This window comes from Ziziphus jujuba, chromosome 5 (genome assembly GCF_031755915.1).
Source record: "Ziziphus jujuba cultivar Dongzao chromosome 5, ASM3175591v1".
Lineage (NCBI taxonomy): Eukaryota > Viridiplantae > Streptophyta > Magnoliopsida > Rosales > Rhamnaceae > Ziziphus > Ziziphus jujuba.
In genome coordinates, this window is record NC_083383.1 from 23,784,706 (window position 1) to 23,805,393 (window position 20,688).

The 20,688-nt window shown below is 32.1% G+C and overlaps 1 protein-coding gene and 1 long non-coding RNA gene across 34 annotated transcripts in view; one reads left to right on the plus strand and one right to left on the minus strand.

Annotated features, from left to right (window-relative positions):
- LOC132803842 (uncharacterized) overlaps window positions 1-15,075 on the plus strand; it is a 49,257-nt gene extending 34,182 nt beyond the window's left edge. Inside the window, exon 2 of the long non-coding RNA XR_009639081.1 lies at window positions 14,892-15,075. This is a non-coding gene — a long non-coding RNA (uncharacterized LOC132803842). The remainder of the gene's footprint in view (window positions 1-14,891) is intronic.
- LOC112490010 (putative disease resistance protein RGA4) overlaps window positions 10,767-20,688 on the minus strand; it is a 136,114-nt gene continuing 126,192 nt past the window's right edge. For 20 of the 33 annotated variants that reach the window (XR_009639080.1, XR_009639079.1, XM_060817562.1 and 17 more), the window contains 5 exons: window positions 13,572-13,650; window positions 13,240-13,475; window positions 12,402-12,545; window positions 11,819-11,913; window positions 10,767-11,418 (listed from right to left, as the gene is read on the minus strand). The gene's annotated coding sequence lies outside the window, so the exon portion shown is untranslated. Of the gene's footprint in view, window positions 11,419-11,818; window positions 11,914-11,993; window positions 12,276-12,401; window positions 12,546-13,239; window positions 13,476-13,571; window positions 13,651-14,538; window positions 15,485-15,756; window positions 15,854-16,379; window positions 16,469-16,546; window positions 16,900-17,096; window positions 18,615-20,688 lie in introns of those variants that run through there. The other 13 variants (XR_007241482.2, XR_007241481.2, XR_007241485.2 and 10 more) reach the window with 13 other exon arrangements.

Below are 20,688 nucleotides of genomic sequence, written 5' to 3' on the forward strand. Positions count from 1 at the left end.
TCCATATTTTTAGAAGGATGTCATGGAAAAGTTGGTTATCGAAATGCTGGAACGTGGGTTTATTCAACATAGTAACAGTCCATATTCTTCCTTTGTGTTATTGGTGAAAAAGAAAGATGGCTCTTGGAGATTTTACGTCGATTATAGGGCACCAAATGGGATCATGATTAAAGATTGCTTCCCAATCCCCACCATTGATGAACTCCTCGATGAATTAGGAGGGGCAGAAGTATTCTCCAAACTGGATCTCCGCGCCGGATATCACCAAATTCGAATGGATCATAGGGATGTGCACAAGATAGCATTTAGAACCCATGAGAGGCACTATGAATTTGTTGTAATGCCTTTTGGGTTGTCTAATGCCCCATCCACCTTCCAAGTAGCCATGGCACAGATTTTCAAGCCTTTCCTTCATCGGTTTGTCATTGTTTTTTTTGATGACATACTGATTTACAGTAGAGGCCAGGCTGACCATGCTCACCATTTGAGGTTGGTGCTGCAATGTCTAATGGAGAATCAATTTTTTGCCAAAGGAAGTAAATGTCAGTTTTTTCAACCTTCCATCGAGTATTTGGGCCATCTAGTCGCACGAGAAGGAGTTTGAGCCGATCCAACCAAAAGTGAGGCCATGACTAACTGGCCATAGCCTAAGAACCTCAAGCAATTACGCGGCTTCTTAGGACTCACAGGGTACTATCGCCGCTTCGTCACGCATTATGTGGCGATCACTGCCCCACTCACCGAGTTACTCAAAAAGGACAACTTCATATGGACCACTGAAGCAACCGCAGCATTTGAGAAATTAAAACAAGTTATGACTGAGACTCCTGTCCTCCGGCTACCAGATTTTTCGAAGTAGTTTGTTCTGGAAACCGATGCTTCTAATGTTGGCATAGGGGGAGTGTTGATGCAAGAGGGACATCCACTGACATTCTTCAGCAAGAAACTTGGTCCACGTTTATTGGGCACTTCGGCATACCTACGTGAGTTGAGAGTGGTGGTCGAGGCAATCTCAAAGTGATGCCAATACCTGTTAGGATGACCTTTTATCATACACACGGACCATAAAAGCCTAAGGGAGCTCCTCACTCAAGTTATTCAAACCCCAGAACAGCAGCACTTCCTTCAGAAATTGTTGGGGTACTAGTTTACGATTAAATATAAGGCAGGATCAGGGAACTCAGAAGCGGATGCCTTGTCCCGCCGCCATGAAACTTATTGTCTCCCACTCCTAGTAGCCATATCAGCAGGCTGGTATGAATTTTTAGATGAATTACTTAAAGAGAATTTGGAATGTTTGGGTCTTAAGGTACTGCAGAAATAATTATTTACTGGAACTTTGGATCGTGCCCATTACAGTTATCGGAATGGTCTACTGATGTATAAGAACAGATTTATAATTAGCAATGAGTCCAAACTGAAAACCATGTTGATCCAGGAATTTCATGACACTCCTACAGGCGGGCATGCCGAAGTTGAACGGACTTTTCTAAGACTTAGTGCAAGTTTTTTTTTGGGAAGGAATGAGGAAAGACGTGAAGGAATTTGTGGCCAAGTGTCTCACTTGTCAGACTATCAAATACTCCACAGCAGCCCCTTATGGCTTACTCCAACCCCTCGAGATGCCTGAGCGAGTGTGGGAAGACTTAGCTCTAGATTTTATCTTCGGCTTGCCAAATTCGAGAGGCTATTCCACAATTCTGGTGGTCATCGATCGACTCACGAAATATGCACATTTTGGACCCCTTCCGACACATTATACTGCTTCAAAGGTAGCTGAGCTTTTTACTCATATGGCAACAAGGCTGCATGGAGTGCCACGCACACTGGTTTCAGACCGTGATCCTGATTTCACGAGCCATTTTTGGAAGAAATTGTTTGAGTTAATGGGAACCAAATTGAAGATGAGTTGTTCCTACCACTCTCAAACTGACAGCCAAACAGAGGTGACCAATAGATACTTAGAGCAGTACCTATGAGCTTTCACAACTGACAATCCAAAATAGTGGAGCCAATGCCTTGGTTGGGCTGAATATCATTACAACACTAGTCACCATTCAGCCATTGGAATGACTCCTTTGCAAGCTGTCTACGGAAGACCTCCCCCAACCATTCCCACCTATGTGAGAGGTGCCACTTCAGTGCAAGCAGTGGAGGAAGGATTGCTGACCCCTGACTCTCTTTTGAAGCAACTGAAACAAAACTTGGAGCAAGCTCGGAATCGAATGCAGCAACTAGCCAACAAGAAACGTAGAGACATTCAGTTTCAAGTCGGGGACTTGTTTTGGTTAAGCTTCAGCCCTACCGCCAATCTACGGTGGCACACCGACTTAACTCTAAGCTTTGCCGACGTTATTTAGGTCCCTTTCCCACACTGCACAGGCTGGTCCACTGGCTTATACATTGGCATTACCGACAGGAAGCAAGATACACCCAACTTTTCATGTATCCTTGCTGAAGCCTTTCAAAGGAGATATTCCTGTTGAATCCTATCCTCTTCCAGAAGTAAGTCATGCTAACAAATCGATAAGTAAGTCATGCTAACAAATCGATGCTCACTCCCATTGCTATCTTGGCTGGCCGAATAGTACAGGTGCTAAATAAACCTTAAAAACAGGTGCTGGTGCAATGGTCTCATAGTTCACTAGAAGATGCAACTTGGGAGGATCTCCAAACCTTAAGTTAGTTGTATAATGTGCCCGACCTTGAGGACAAGGTCATGTTTGAGGGAGGGGGAAGTGATAGTCACCAGGTTGAGGTAATTTTGGATAGCAACCAGGTCCAAGACCAAATGGGAAACGAGTTATAAAATATAGCTAAGTGAGAAAAGTGAAGAGAAATATGCAAAAAAGAAAATAATAATAGTATAGAAAAATGAAACGAATTACTAAAACACAAGATAATAATAATAATAATAATAACAATAATAACAATAATAAAATCAAAAGCACTTAAGGATGTGGGAAATTATCGGGAAAAAAACAAAAGGTTCAAATTAAATGTGGAAAAGAGGTGGCACAACCAAGCTGACACTGGGCCCTACTTGGGTCTGCCATTCTATGTGTGAAGAGTTTAAAACAATATTGTTTGTATAGTCTATGAAAATTGAAAAATCTTATTAGAAAGGTGTCTTATCATAACTCGATCAGTTTTTCTCTTATATATATATATATATATATATATTTTGAACTTCTTATCTTTTTATACGCTGCATCCCAATTATTGAAAAGTTAGCCGAGCATTCAGATCCACCCAATAAATGTGAAGTTGATCAAGATCTAATATCCTTATTTGAAAGGAATTCTTATTTAGTGTCTGCTTTCTTTTTAAAGTTTGTTTTTGGTTGTGGACATGATATGATTCGGATTTTTCGATTCTATAAATTTGTTGAGCTTTTTTCACTTTAATTTTTAATTTGGTTAATGTTGCTTTTTTTTTTTTTTTTTGTTATTTGTCATGGTTCACTATAACAAATGAAATTAATTTGAAATTTGTTTATTTTAATTATAAATCACTAGAATTTGTCCAAAAAATTACAAATCGTTAGTGGTCACTATATTGTGCTAGTGTTGTACTTTTGGATTTAGCTGTTAATTAATATGTTTAGTTTAAATCAGATCTATCTATATTGATTTAGAATTTGGATCATCTTTTGATTTAATTTTATCTAAGCCTTTGAAGATCAAATGACACATGACAAATTAGATATCAATGATCATGATTTATCTTTAATTTATTATTCCCTTTTTTATTTAACATTTTTCTTAATCTATTTACATTTGGCAATTAATATATGAATGGCCAATATCCATCCTTTGATTTTTTTTTTAATAAAAAATCTGGAAAGAAAATCTGGAAAAAAAAATATTTTAATAAAAAAATAAATATCCAGGTATTAATAAAGTATACATAAAAAAAAGAAAAAAAAAACAACTTTTCATCGAATCTCATCTTCCTATTGAAAAATCAACCAGTACTTAAACATTTTATTTTAAAAAATTAAAATGGTAAACGTATTTTTAGATGCACCAAAAATCAGAAAAAAAAAATAAAAAAACACAATTACAAAGCTATCCACCACCAAATGGAAAAATAAAATAAAATAAATGGATATGCATATATATATTTATATCATAATATTTACCTTTGCAAAAACAATATATCATAATATTTACAATTTATAATTTAATTTTTGTTTTGGTTAACTGTTTTGGGCATCTCTGACTATGGGTGGTTTTCTTTGCGGGAATGTCGTATTTTTATTCATCATGCTGAGCTTCAGGATTGTTTTGCTTCTCGTTTATGTTAGCGTTTTTTTGGTTTGGTTGTAGTTGCAGTAGTCTCTTTTTCCAGTTGGCTTTTTTTTTTTTTTTTTTTTTCCCCTAATTAATTGGGTGTTTGCCCTTTTGAGTTTTAATGAGGCTAATTGGATTGGGTTTCTGTTGTGTTTGTTGGGGGTTTCTTTGGCTTTGTTATTTTCTTATCATTTTGTATTGCTTTTTTTTTCTTTAATACTATTTTGAACTGTTTCTATTGTTTTGGTTAAATAATTATTGCTTTAATAAAATAAATCAAAGAGATAAAATTACATTGTTTAAGAAAAACTTTTCTTAAACCCAAAAAAAAAAAAAAAATTGATTATAAATTTTTTTCTTTTATGGTGAACTGCAGTGCACCATTTTAAGGTTGTACCAATCCGGTTTTAAATTTTTAATTTGGATAAATTGGTGTCTGACTTTTCAAGATCGTTGTAAATTGATTAATAACAAGTATGTTAAAATTAAAAATGCTAATGTCAGCATGACATTATCCTCAGATCATTATTATCTTCAAAAATTAAAAAAAAATTAAAAAAATTTAAAATATAAATATATATATATATATATTTGTTATTTTTCTATTTTATATTTATGGTTTTTAATTTGAAAAATTATATCAATTCTTTTTTTCATTTAAATTAAAATACCCACAATTTGATAATTAAATATTTTTGAACCTAAAATTAGTCTAAAAATAAAATTGAAATTTTTTATCTAATAAAAATAATTTTATTAAAACAAAAATTAAACATAATTTTTATGCCCAAACCAACCCAAAAAAAAAAAAAGGACCAAAATACCAAAATAAAAATTAGATCAAAACTTAAAAAAGTGAAAAAATAAAAAAAGCTTTTTAGTTCTAATTTTTACCATAATTCATTTTTCAAAAATAAAAATAGTTTTAAATTTTTTTTTAAAAGAATACGTTTGTTAGTTTTTCATTTTATAAAACAAGAAAAAATAGGCCAAAATGATCTAATTTTTCCCCTTTTGAAAAAAAATTTTCATTTGACCAAATGAATTATAGAACAAAATATCAATATTGAAATGATTTATTATCTTTTTTCCATTTTTAAAAAACTTTCCCATTTGACCAAAAATAAACCATTCAAAACGAAAGAATAAAAATTAGACCAAAAATGAAAATGGAGGCCATTTTACCATTTTGGTCTATTCTAATTAATTTTTTCATTTTTAAATTTTTGGCCTGTAAATGGTCTAATTTTGTTTCCCACTTTTTTAATTTTTATTTTGGTATTTTGGCATAATTATTTTTAAGCTTTGGTAAAATAAAATTATTTTTGTTCGATTAAAATTTTCAATATTATTTTAATTTTAATTTTTGATCTAATTTTAGGTTAAAAAAGATTCAATTATGATTGTTGATATTTTAATTTAAATAAAAAAATGAATAGATATAATTTTTTAAATAAAAATTATAAATATAAAATAATAAAAATGTATTTTAAAAAAAAAATCGAAACAAACTTTATTGTTTTAAAAAGAAATTTATTTGAATTTTTTAATTTTTGGCTTGACTTTTGTTATGGTATTTTGGTCTAATTATTTTTAATTTTTGGTTGAATAAATTATTTTCATTAGACCAAAAATTCAAATTTTATTTTAATTTTTCTCAATCTAATTTTAGGTTAAAAAATAGTTAATTATGATTGTTGGTATTTTAATTTAAATAAAATTAATGGATACAATTTTATAAATAAAAAAAGCATAAATATAAAATGAAAAAATAACAAACGTATTTTCATTAAAATTTTAAAAAACTTTATTTTAAAAAAAATTATTTTTTAAAATATATTTTTTTAATTTCTTGGTCTAAGTTTTATTTTGATATTTTGGTTTTTTGTTTGGGCATAAAAAGTTATTTTTAATTTTGTAATAATTATTATTATTAGATCGAAACTTCCATTTTTTTAACTGTTATTTTTTAGTCTAATTTTAAGTCCAAGAATTTTTTATTATGACTGTGGGTATTTTAGTTTTAAAAAAAGAAATTTATACATTTTTTTTCAAAAAAAATATAAATATAAAATAGAAAAATAACAAATGTATTTTTTAAATTTTTTTAAAAATATTTTTTTATTTATAAAAAACAATTATAATGTTATGCTGATATCGGTACCGTTAATTTTAACATTACCATAAAAAATAGGCCAATTTGCTATGTCAAGATCCAATGCACCCAAATCAATAAATTGTTAATAGCATTATTGTCTTTATATCGTTTTTTGGAAGGTAAAAGTAACTACAAATTAAAGTAAGGGATCTTTATGACATGTCAAAAAACTGGAGGTTTAATTTGGATTTATATTATTTATTAGAGGTATCAGTGAAATATTTAAATATGGAAAACTAAAAAGATATTAAATGAAATTTTTTCTATGATAAATGTACTAGGGTTCCATAGGGTGTATCAAAAAATGTAGATGTACTGATAAACAAACATGAATAGGAGAACTAAAATTTTGTCATTAACTTGGAATAAAAATTAAGAACTGAAGATCTCAAAAATCAATTAAGTATAGCTTAACTACCAGTTCTAATTATATTCTTGCATTAAATTGTAGTTTAATATATTATAACGGAAAAAATAAGAAAATAATATAAAAATAATAACATTGTATTAAAATAGATTAAACAGATTATTTCATTTAATATGAATATTAAATAAATATAAATTAGGTTACTGTTGAAAAATTTTGATATGAAAGATTACCGATAAATTGCGACCAATAATGATGATTTTAATTATGAACTGAAATATTAGAAATCACACTGTACTTTCATTCCTTTCAAACGAAGCAATATTCCTCATGAACTTTATCCAAAAATTATATTAATCATTTTGTTAACATCCACAAATTTACATATTTATATATTTATTTATTAATTATTGTTGTATTTGTATAAAAACATAAACAGTCGCCTACTTCATACTTGTGGTGTTTACATTGCTTTGTTTTTTGGTCTCTTTCTTAATCTTTCAGCCTCTGTAAATTGCTTGGCCTTTGTTTTCGTTTCTCTCTCTTTCCATTTCCCTGCAGCAAATCCTTGAGTTGATGAGAAATTCTCGAGAAAAGAAAGAGGTGTTAGTTAAGGTTTTTTTTTTTTTTTTTTTTGGCTTTAGATATGATATGGGAATGAGGGCATGACAACGAAGAATGAATTTCAGTTTGCATGAATGGATTTCAGTAGGCACAATGTTAACAACAACTGGGTATAGTGCAAGTTTTTTTTTTTTTTTTTTGGTCTATATGAGTCTCGCATATTTCTGTTAAATTAAAGCGATGAATGTTACTAAAATGATATTAATTTGACCTTTAGGAAAAGTGCAAAAGGGAGATTTGCTTCATGTTAAACTACAAAGGACAAATTGAAACAACAAGAGGGTAATTTGTAATTTCTCTAATAAAACTTTCAATTTACATTTTGACGTATTTGTTGGAGCAGGGGAAGAAAGTTGAATGACTAATCACCTTGCGGATTCGAGGTTGCTGGTTCGGTCCTTAGCAAGCCCTATAAGCTTCTCATGTGCATGTTAGTATGCTCAAATTATAGCTGGTAGAGGGGGCTGCAAAAATTATATATTTATTGGTTTGGACTCCCAGAAAGGTATGAAAGACAAACAAATGGTATGCTGATCCAAACAGCTTTGTGATACCCCTCAGAATTTTTTTTTTTCAATCTAAAATAAAAAAATAAATGGTGGTTCAATTTGTACACAACCATTTCAAATTTTCATTATTTTTTTTAATCTAGAGCATGCACTTTTAGCCCCTGTTTTGGCAGGAATGAGGAAAACTATAGAAGGAATGAAATACTGAAAAATGGAAAAAAAAAAAAAAAAAAAAAACTCATATTTTTCCTTCATCCTCTTTTCTTCACTAACCAAACAAACCATTTTCACTCCTACTTTTTCACCCTTTTTTTTTTTTTTTTCTGTCTCTTCTTCTACTTTTTCACCAACAACAAACAAAACTACTGGCTTATTACCAAAAAAAAAAATTAAAAAACAAAGCTCCTGGCTAGGCCTTTTTTTTGGTAGAACATTTTTAGGCTCAGCTGCTTTTCAGATTTGCAATAAAATTATAGGCACATGCTATTCACGTGCACAGAGACACCGGCTCCACCGTTATAAAATTTGATAATTTGACCAAAATGTCCAACAAATTCTGAATGGTCCCAATAACAAATTTTTTTAAAAAAAATACTGGTTTAACCCCAAGCTGCATGGATGGTACCAGAAGACAATCTGCCTAAAATTTTCAAATCTATACAAAGATTCGATATTTTAACCCCAAGTTTTCGTTGGCAGGCAATTGGGCAAGATTATTATATTAATTGATCACATATGGTAAATGTTTTAGGGTCTTACATCATTTCATAATATTTATTGGTTTTATTTCAGCAAAATAAAAAAATAAATAAATAAATAAATAAAAACATTTATTGGTTTTAATTTTCAATTTTTTTTTAAAACTGGAAGATATTCAAATGTAAAATATTAAAACTGTTTTTTAAATCTTACATTTAGGTGAAAAACAAAAATTGATACAGTAATTTTTTTAATATTAAATTATATAAAATTTCATATTAAAAAATATTAAAAATATTAATTTTAAAATTTTATATTTTAATATTTTTTATATTAAAATTTGATAGAATTTAATATCAATAATGTGAGATTGTTTTTAAGCATTGTTAATCAAATGTCAAAAACATCTAAATTAGAATAATTTAAAACCTTAAAAATTTAAATTATAAAAATTAAAAGATACTAAAATACAATTAACTCTTACGAGACAAACAAACATGCTCATTAGTTTTTGAATTAGTTTTTGAAATTTAATAATTATCTATCATTTCAAAGGCTGAAACCATAACTTCATTTTATATGCGTTTTTTTTTTTTTTTTCATTTCCAATTTTCAAATTCATTATCTTTTTTTTTTTTTTCTTTTTGTGGGTTTTTCCTAAAAAAATGAAAATGCTATAAATATAAGGATGCATTCAGAATCAGAGCACTGTGTTTTGTTCATCTGGGTCACTCCATTTGCACAGAGTACTATCATCAAACAGGTTGTGTTTTCTCCCAAAAGCTTTTGGTTGATTGATTGAAACTGTAAAAATGGGTTTCTTTTTCTGGACCTCTCGTTTTTTTTTGCGGATTATATAAGTATGTAATCTTTTGGAGAAGGACCTTTTTTTTTTGAAAAAAATTTTTGGTGATCGTTTGTGTGAAAATTATATGGATAAGGCTGGTTAAATGTGTTTTGTTCTTGGGCTTACTCCCGATGGGCCTTCTATTTTTTTTCTAGCCATCTTTTCTCCAAGGATATTTCATTCAATAAAGATGCTATGATTTCTCAGATGCAGTTTCTGAAAAGCTTCTTAGGAAGTTGTTTTGCAAAAGTTAAAAAAAGTTTTGAAAAATCATTATAAAAAATTATCCCAACTATGGTCGAAAAATACTTTTTTTTTTCTTTTTTTTTTTTTTTTGTCCTTCTAATCCACAAATATGGGAGTTGCAACCCTACTTTGGATTCCGGATTTTCAAATTCTGTTTGATTTGGTTTTTGGGATTCTGCTTGTGGGAGTTAACTTGAGACTCCAAACACTACTTTTTAAAGTGTGTAGACAATTTTTTGAAAAAAGTTTTAGTGCTTCAAAAGAGTTGAAAATTAAAGCCAATGAAGTGTAGTTTTTCAAAAGCTCTTTTGAAGAAACAAAAATTGTAAAAAATACATTATAAAAATTTTACCACATAAGGCCCTGAAATAAAAGCTATAGAAAATACATTCTCCAGATCATGTTTGTATTTCGGTCCTTATTTTTTATTTTTATTAATTATTTTTTATCAATGATTTTTTTAATATGCAAATAATGAATTCACATTAAGGAATCTGGTACTTTTCATGTATTTGGTGTTCTTAAATTGACCTCTTTTTTTTTTTGAGTAACTCTGAAATGTTCATCAATTGTGATTTGCATGAGGCTGTTAAGGTACATCAATTCGGATTTACACCCAAAAAAAAAAAAAAAAAAAAAAAAGAAAAGAAACAAAAAAAAAAAAAAAAAAGAAAAAGGAAAAAAAAAGAAAGAATATATAGTTTTTATAAACGTACAACTATATGAGTCTTTACTGAATGTAAAATTAGATGTCTCTTTAAGACATTTTAGATGTCTCTTTAAGACATTATTTGTAAATACTTTATTTTAATTTTCATTTCTTTTTGTAATTACAAGAGAAATAGGTTAACAGAGAATTAAACAAGCAAAAATCTACCATTCTTGTACTTGAAGAATAAGCACCAAAAAAAAAAAAAAAAATCTAAAATGGAGTATGTAAGAAAAGTATCCTGTTTTTCAATGCTGTTACATTCACAACTAATAGTTTGATAAAACAGAAAAAGAGAGAAAATCATAGAAATTTGGCCAAAAGAAAACTCACTGATCAATCTATTGAGTATCGAGTATTAAAAGAGACATAATACTTTCTATCTTGACTAAACTGTATACAGAAAAACATTTTTTGACTAACTATAATAACTGACAAATGGCAGCAACTAATATGATAGAAGACCAAAGAAGTTAAAGTTGATTAGATGGAAGCTGCGGTTGTGGAAACTGACGGAGTGAGCTGAGCTGTAGTGCTTTCTTGATGATGAGCAGGATTGAGCTTTAAAGCTTGTATCTTATCAACAAAACTATTGGAAATTCAATACTAAAGAAATAATCAGCACAAACAAATTTACAAGGTTTAGTCCGGAATAGACCTGCATCGTTTGTGACACAATCCAAGAAGTTCTTTGACCATGAACTAAGCTTGATGCAACATTCTTTCTCTTGGTACAGATTTCTCCAAACCCTTAAACCAACCCAAAATCCCCTCTACACCCTCTCTCTCTCTCTTTCTCACAAAAAACTCACCCTGAGTGTTTCTTAACAATACCAAGAGAAAGGAAAACTAAGAACAAGAGGTTACAAGGAAAAACAAGAACAATGGCGACTGACCAAGAACTGAAAGCTTCTATTGCAGCGTATCTGTTTCTGCTGTTGAGCCCTCTTTTATAAGCATCTAACTGTTAAAACAGAATATTGCCGAGTCAGCTTCAAAATGTATGGCTTTGCTTAAGGTTCTGTTATTCTATTTTAGGTTGAACAGAAATAAAAATGTTGAAAAAAGTAATTTCAAGCCGTTAGTGAGACCAAATGAGCAGCGAACAAAGCTACCGCATTGATAGGTTATTTGACTAAAAATTTACTGAACTAAAAAAACTCAAAGCCAGCTAGCCCTCAGTTAAGTTAAGTTCAAGTCTGCCTGTACATATAGACAATTTACAACACTTAAAATCATATAAACAGAGAAATATAAGGGAATACACAAATACACACGCAGAGAACATATACTAATGGAAACAATGAAGCCAACATGCTGCAAAGCACTAACAAACTTATGATCACATTGAGAGCAGGCAATACCTTTAAAATTCAAAGCCAGCACAGGAATGGGTATTGGCAACTTGACGATGATATATTGGAATCCAAGAATGAGTTGACAATTAAATCAGTAAAACCTGTAACAATGGAGATCATAGTAAGAATAAGAGATGGAAATTGATCTAGTTTCCAAAAGAGATTTATGCATGTAAAGTACCAGTGGAAACAAGACATCTTTATGCGAAAGAGAGAAACATAATTATTATTCCGGGAACATGTTCTTGATATCAGTTATATTTCCATCTCCAAGTTGTCAATCTAACAACAAAAGCTCAAAGACTTTAAAATGCCACAGGGAAAAAAGAAGAAGTGAAAATTATATATGTACTTTTTAAAACAATAAATTTTGGAATATTCATAAGTAAAAGGAAATGATTTTCTTAACTTGATTTGAAAAGAACAGAAGGAAAGATATGCCTACTGCTTGATATATATTTATCTAGACCAGGAAAAAGATAAAGAAACAATGCATCTTAGTGAATGTTTAAAAACCATCCTTCTGCAAGCATGTAAGATTATACTGGTCTAAGTGCCTGATGAGCTGCTGAAACTTCAAATACTTCACCTCCTATCTTTTCTCCATTTACATAGTTCAAAAACAGCCGTTAGTCATAATGCCTTGTACCACCGGACAGTTGTAGTTAGAATGCTTGCCTAATTGCCATATTCACCGAGCCAAAGGTAAACCCTTCAAAGTCAGCCAGTCCACCTCCAAAGTTTAATCCAATCCAGTAACATAATTCAAGAACAGAGGTTAGTCATAACTTGAATATATATAATACATATCGTTAATCATATTTGCATCATGAAATAAAACATCTTGCATAACAGTCGAGATGTTTCAACAGTAAGCAACCATAAAGAAAAGCATGTTTAACTACGTACTTTGTGTAAATGCCTGATCTAGCTAGGTCAATTGTTATAATAGGATTGTAGTGATAATAAAACTTGGAACTCAAAATTACACACCATGGCTAATCGTTTCCATTAACTTTGTCATCAGCTCAGTCCAAACTTTATAACCTATTTCTCAGTCATGCCACACTATTCTCTGTTTCAACATGGAACTGCCACAGTTTCCATTTCTTAGACAACAATTTGCACTATCACAAACAATGTGTAAACCATAATGTGGTCTTTCTAATTTCTACAAGGAGATACTTAAGGATAGGCATACATAATACAGCTAAACCAAGTTTTAATTAAGTTTACTCAGAACAAATAGAAACATTTAGTTTGGTTTATAGCCTGAGAAAATGGTGATAGTCGTCTATTCAATCAAGTGAAAGCCTCTATTGCATGTAATCTCGCATACTGTCACTCTGACATCATTTATGTTATGAGTTATGACCCATCTTAATCCTAAAAGCAAATTGATTTGAGTTTGAGAAGAAAATGCTTACCTGCTTTGCCATTTTATTCCCAAACTGATATCACTCCATGCCTGGGAGCTTCAATGTGAAACTCTTCCACCAAGTTATCAGCATCATATAATACAAACTGAAGCTTCTCAAGCCAATCTCTAAATTGATGTTTTTGTCTGCATCAGCAACAAGTAGAGCTTCCATGTTAGATATGGCTTTGTGTTTTCAAGCTTCAGGCAATCCAATCTCGTTTGAGTGTTGCAGAGCTCAACTGCCTAAGAATTGGGGTAGAGACAAATTTTAAAAAATAAAAAAATAAAACAACATATTAAAGTTGGTGATTAACATTAAAAGAAATGACAAATTACTACCATTGTTGCTTATTCCATGAGTGCTATGTGTGATGGATTCATAGTTGATTTTGAACAAGCATCAACACAATTTTCAAACCTGGCATTAAAGAAAAATCAAACTAATAGCTTAGATTAATGGGAAATTCAACAGCTGAAACTAATATATTGCTAATAAAGCTTGCAGAAATAGGAGCTAGAGACGATTCATTTGACGAGGCAGAGCATCTACATAGCTCAACCATATACAGTGTAAATGACATGCATATATATATATATATATATAAAACTATTCTACCAAAAATATATATATATGTCAAACTAGTTTTTGAATGTCACCTTTACCATTGTGAAATTGGGAAAATTGACCCAGCCGAACATTGTTTATGATAAGTCGCTTGTCAACTTTAAAGCATTAAAAAACAACGGTACACAAAGAACTTCCCAAAGCACATAATCATAACAGGAGAACTGATATTAACAATTAATACTTAAATTCTTGCATTAGTAAAGATGTATATTTGAAACTCAAATCACATGTTATTTATTTATTTAAAACCAAACAGGGGAGGTTGAAATAATCTTGTATCATATATATGTATATATATAGACGTGTGTGACAATTATATGTGAGCAGTTTCATATCTTTTGCAAAGGTGAGAAAACTCAAATGTAAGATAGTATAGTTACTTAAGAAGAGAAAAATTTAAAACTAGTTCCAATGAAGCTAGTTTATGACTAACTTAATTCCCCTGTAGTCTACTGCAGGAGTGCAAAAAGAAGCTATAGAAAGAACTACATAAGTGAGTAAGAAACATGTGTAGCTGTAGATTGTGAATGTGGCAGGGAAATACATATGTTTATGCAGAATTAAGGGAATAAGTGAGAAACGGCATCATCATCATCATCATCATAAGATAAGATAAAGATAGATATGTGAAGAAATTTTGAAGAGATGGATATATGAATGAAACCTGCAGATACTTACAAGTAGCATGCATCCGAGTTTCACTCGAACTCAACATTTGGAATGTGGGCAATCTTGGGCCAGTCCACACCAGATGTCTTATTATATCTTTGTTGTAACATTGGGCACCGTTTAATGGACAATTTCATTAAAGCGCGTAACATCTGCCCTTCTGGCAATGAATTCAAATTGGGGCACTCAACAATTTTAAGAGATTGGAGTGATGAGAGGTTGCCCATAGCTTCTGGCAATGAATTCAAATTGGGGCAATCCCTAATCTCAAGAGATTGGAGTGATGAGAGGTTGCCCATAGCTTCTGGCAATGAATTCAAATTGGGGCAAACCCAAATGTAAAGAAATCGGAGTGATGAGAGGTTGCCGATAGATTCTGGCAATAACGTCAAATTGGGGCAACCCCTAATCTGAAGAGATCGGAGAGATGATGAGAGGTTGCCGATAGATTCTGGCAATGACGTCAAATTGGGGCAACTGCTAATCTGAAGAGATTGGAGAGATGAGAGGTAGGCCACACCTTCTTGTGGAAGAGATTGTAGGTCATCAATGTCCACAATGGTCATTTCCACCAATTTGGATAGAGATTGGAACGATGATGACGGCGATGCACCGGAACTAGCTTCCTTATGTGCCATCATCATCGTCCCAAGTAATGGCTTCGAGCTTGTATCTTGTAGTACTAACCATTCAAGAGATGGAAATAGTGGCATGGAAGTTAGTTTTGGACACCACAGAATACAAAGTACCTTGAGGGAAGGGAAGAATGGTATTATGTCACAACTAGTAGCAGTATTCTGATCATCATCAATATACTCCAGGCAATTCAACCTCTGAAGTGTAAGTTTCTGGAGACGAGGTAATTCATGCAAAGCTGGGAGATGCCGACATTTGCTACATCCATATAAACTTAAATCGACATTGAGCTTTAGAACTTGATTCTTCACCAAGAAATCTATTGCAAATTCATACAAAAAACGAATCAACATACACAAATTTATGAGTTTCAGAACAGAATAGGCCTGCATCCTTTGTGAACTCAACCCAGGATGCTCTTAGCACTAGGAACTAAGCTTGATACAACATTTTTGCTCTTGGTAAAGATTTCTCTAAACCCCTAAACCTACCCAAAACTCCTTATACACCCTCTATTTTTCTTACAAAAAGCTCACCGTGAATGTTCCTAAACCATACAAAAAGAAAGGAAAACTAAGGACAAGAGCTTACAAGGAAAAATAAGAACAATGGTGACCAATTTGGAAGTGAAAGCTTCTGTTGCAGTGTATATGTTTCTGTGGTCGGGCACTCTTTTATAAGCCTCAGACTGTTAAACAGAATATTGCCAAGTCAGCTTCAAAATATATGGCTTTACTTAAGGTTGTGCTATTCCATTTTTGGTCGAATAGAAAACATGAAATGTTAAAAAAGTAATTTTGAGCCATTAGTGAGACGAAATGAGGAGCAAATACTATTAGCATAATGATTGGTAATTTGACTAAGAGTTAAACTCAAGCTAGCTAGCCTTTAATTAAGTTCAAGTCTGACAATACATACAAAAAGAATTTACAGCACTTTTAATTGTATAAACAGAGAAATATAAGGGAATGCAAAAACACAAACATGGAAACAGTGAAGCTAACATGTTGCAAAGCACTAAGATCATATTGGGAGCAGGCAATACCTTTGAAATTTCAAGCCACACAGCAATGGAGATGCAGAAAAAATTTACAGCACTTTTAATTGAATAAACAGAAATATAAGGGAATGCAAGAACACAAACATGGAAACAATGAAGCTAGCATGTTGCAAAGCACTAAAAAATTTATGATCATATTGGGAGCACGCAATACCTTTGAAATTTGAAGCAACAAAGGAATGGAGATCGGTAACTTGATGACGGTAAAATGGAATCCAAGAGTAGACAATTACTTAGAAAAACCTGTTACAATTGAGACCAAAATAAGCGTAAGAGATGGAAATGGATTTAGTTTCCAAAAGAGATTTATGATATAAATACCTATAGAACCAAGACATCTTTGTAAAAAGAAAGAACACAATTATAATTCGGGGACCATGTTCTTCTGATCAGGTATATTTCATTCTCCAAGTTGTCAATCTAACAAAAAAAGCACAAAGATTTTAAAATGCCAAAAAAAAAAAAAAAAAAAACTGAAAACAATAAATTTTGGTGTATTCATTAGTAAAGGAGATGATTTTCTTAATCTGATATGAAAAAGAATAGGAAGGAAGATATTCTTGCTGGTTGATCCTTTTGCAAGCGTGTAAGACTTTCCACCAAATCTTGATCCTGGCAGATTAGATTGGTTTGAGTACTTGATGAGCTGCTGAAACTTCAGGTTACTTCACCTCCTAAATTTTATTCATTTTACATAGTTTAGCAAAATGGGCTAGTCGTATATTGAAAAGGACACATATGAACAATAGTATTGAAATATTGTATTGAGAAACATGAGGCATAACAGTCCAGAGAAATTTCAATTGAAACAGATTTAGTTCAGACCGAACAGTCTTATTGGAACAAAAAGAAACAGCACAGGAAAACTTACAAAACGGTAATTACTTCTATAGCTCAGTCCAACCTTCATAACGTCTGTCCTGCCATATTCTTCTCTGTTCCGATAATGAATATCTTCAACCACATTCCAATGGTTAAGAAAACATTTTCGGAACACAACAGGTGTGTTGACATGGAATTTGATGTGGTACACATGACCACTAAAAGAAAGCATCTATCTTTGCTACTCACTTCCACCACTGAAATGTTTACAAGAATCTCCCACCCGACAGATGGGGACATAACATTCGACCTCATTGTTATCTATGTTGGATTTGCAACAATCAAGCTCTCTATTGGCCACTTCAAAGCCAGCTATTCCTCCTAACAACTGAAAGTCTTTTTAATCATTTAGATAGTTTAAGTGCAGAGGCTAATCATATATATAGATTATAATAAATATTTATCAATAGTCAATACTGCTTGAACATTCAAAATTCAAGAGCGTTTTTTCAAATATTGACATAGTAGAAAAGCTCTCAACAACTGTGTGATCTAATATTTTAAAAGCACAGCAGGTTAAAGGAATTATGTTTTTATCTTCTAGCCATAAAAAACAAAACAAGCTAAATCAAACCAGTTTTTTATTTTTTTCGCAGTAAAACTTTGATTTGAAAATTTGATGACAGATTGCACTATGAGCACACTTGTTCATTAGATTAGCCGGAAAAATTATACCAGTGTTATTGATTTCTATAAATCTTTCACCAGCTTTTTAATTCTCTATGCTCAGTTCTAGCTTTATAACCTCTCCTGCACATGGTTCCGCTGTTCCAACATGGGATATATTTAATATCATCGGCCATTTCAATTCTTAGATGGCATTGCGATAATATAAAGTACATAATGCTAGGCCGTACGTTTTTGTGGCAGAGATGTCAATTGTATCCATAGATAAAAAGAGATTGGAGTGACAAAAGGTAGGCCGTACCTTCTTCTGGCAGAGATTTAACGTTGTCAATGTATCCAATGGACATGTTGTTGTAGACTTCTGGATTATTTCTATAATAAAGAAACTGAACAAAAACACACAAATTTACCGAGGTTCTGTCAAAATTGACCTACGTCCTCGTTGCTCAGGTGTTGAGCTTTCTGCACTATGTAAATGTAGTGTTTACAAGCTGTTACAGACTCTCTAATGGAGGATTCACACAAGAATACCCAAATCAAGACCCAAGATCCCAATACGACCATTCACTCTTCCATCTCCATTGAGATCTCTCTCAAACCCACGTTGAGAATACAAAGAACCAAGAAAGAATGGCTTCTAGAAACTCAAAGGACTCACTCGCACAAAGCTTTCTCTCGGGTCTGCAACTTTTTTCCACTCTCTGTTTTTTTTATATCTGACATATGATGAAGAAGACCAAATTACATATATGTATTTCCAGAAACAAGAAAGCGGTGCATTCAATTAATCTCCAGCAGCTCCAACGTGGCAAGGAACCTGTGAAATAACCTTTCTACCCTTTATTAACTGATGTGGCAGCAAAGTGATGCCGTTTTGAACCTGCAAAATTCTTTTTTTTTTCCTCTCTTACCAGCAGCATGTAAACACATATATAGCTAACCAGGTATGAGGATTATTTTACTCACATATCTCCACCAAATCCTCAAAGCATCATCAGATGCAGAAATTTACAACACCATCCCAGCAATCTTCAACTCTCACTAAGTTCAGTTTGCTCCTACTCTGAGTAAGCTTTTGCAGACGTTAAACTTGCTCACAGGTAGGATTTTAGTTCCCATATTAAAGGGATTAAATTCAGTTGGTATCTTCTCCAACTAAAGACTTGCTGAGTTACCATGTCACGAATAAAGTGGTACTTGACTTGAATATATATAGATATCTCATGGAAGACAGGATTCTTGCATAAATGAATCGCACTCTGGCTGTCTGAATATAACACAACCTCCCCATCAAGCACCTTCAACTCCATTAATAATCCTTTAAGCCAAATTGCTTCCTTGACAGCTTCAGTAGCTGCTATATACTCAGCTTCTGTTGTTGACAATGCCACAATTGGTTGTAATTGAGATATCCAGCTTATGCAATTCCCACACAAAGTAAATGCATAAGATGAAATGGACCTTCTCTTGTCCCTATCTCCTGCATAATCCGAATCTAAATAGCCATTGAGCTCAACACTCTCTTGACTATCTGTATAGATCAGTCCTTCATACAAAGTTTGCTTCATATATCTAAGCAACCATTTCATAGCCTCCCAATGAGCCTTACCCGGATTGGCCATATATCTGCTAAGAACATTAATAGCATACACAAGATCCGGCCATGTACAAATCATTGTATACATAACTGAACCAACAGCATTGGAGTATGGAATTCTTACCATATCCTTTTTTTCTTGATTTGTAGTAGGACACTGATCAGCAGAAAATTTGAAATGTCCTCCAAGTGGAACATTTACCACCTTAGCATTATCCATGGCAAACCTTGAAATAACTTTCTGTAAGGAAGAAGTTTGCAGCAACTTCATCTCTGATTTTCTCCTATCTCTGGCAATTGATATTCCTAAAATCTTCTTTTCTGCCCTTAAATCCTTCATATCAAATTCAGATTTAAGCAACTCCTTAGCTAATTGTATTACTTTTAGATTTGGACCAGCCACTAACATATCATCAATATATAAAAGAAGATAGACAGCTATATCACTCATAGTATCCTTAAAATAGAGGCAACTATCAAAACCACTTCTTATAAATCCAGCTTCTACCACAAAAGAATCAAATCTCTTGTACCATTACCTTGGTGATTGTTTGAGACCATATAATGACTTCTTGAGCAAGCACACAAGCTCTCCACCTTTTTTCTTAACTTCGAAGCCTTCGAGTTGTCTCATATAGATGGTTTCTTCCAAACTTCCATGTAGAAAAGCTATCTTTACATAAAACAATAGATGGAGACAAATTAACCAAGTGCATGCCAGTCATAACAGCTTCACCCCAAAATAATTTTGGTGATCCAGAAGACATAAACATACATCTCACTTTACTAAGCAATGTCCTATTCATCATTTCATCTACACCATTTTACTGTGGTGTGTGCTTTACTGTCCTATGCCTTAAAATACCATGGTTTTTCCAAAAATATCAAACTTATTATTACAAAATTCCAAACCATTCTTTAAACTTTGTAAAAGCTTTATCCTTGGATTTCAACAAATAAATCCACACTTTTTCTAGAATGATCATCAATAATGGATAAAAAATATCTATTTTCACTTTGAGTTTGTACTTTGGTTGGACCCCATAAATCAGCATGTACATAATCTAACACAAATTTAACTTTACTTGTACTCAAGTTAAAACTCAACCTGTGTTGTTTTCCTAAAACACAAATTTCACAAAAATCAAGTTTGCTGATCATATCCTTGCCAAATACACCATGTTTATTCAAATAGTACAAGCTTTTTTCACTAATATGGCCCAATCTATTATGCCACAGAATTGTTTTATCCACAGGTGATCCAATAGATGCATTACTAGAATTAATAACAGTTTTGCCAATTAAAACATACAAGCCATTTTTCTTAACACCTTTCTGATGGAATTTGGTGTAGGTT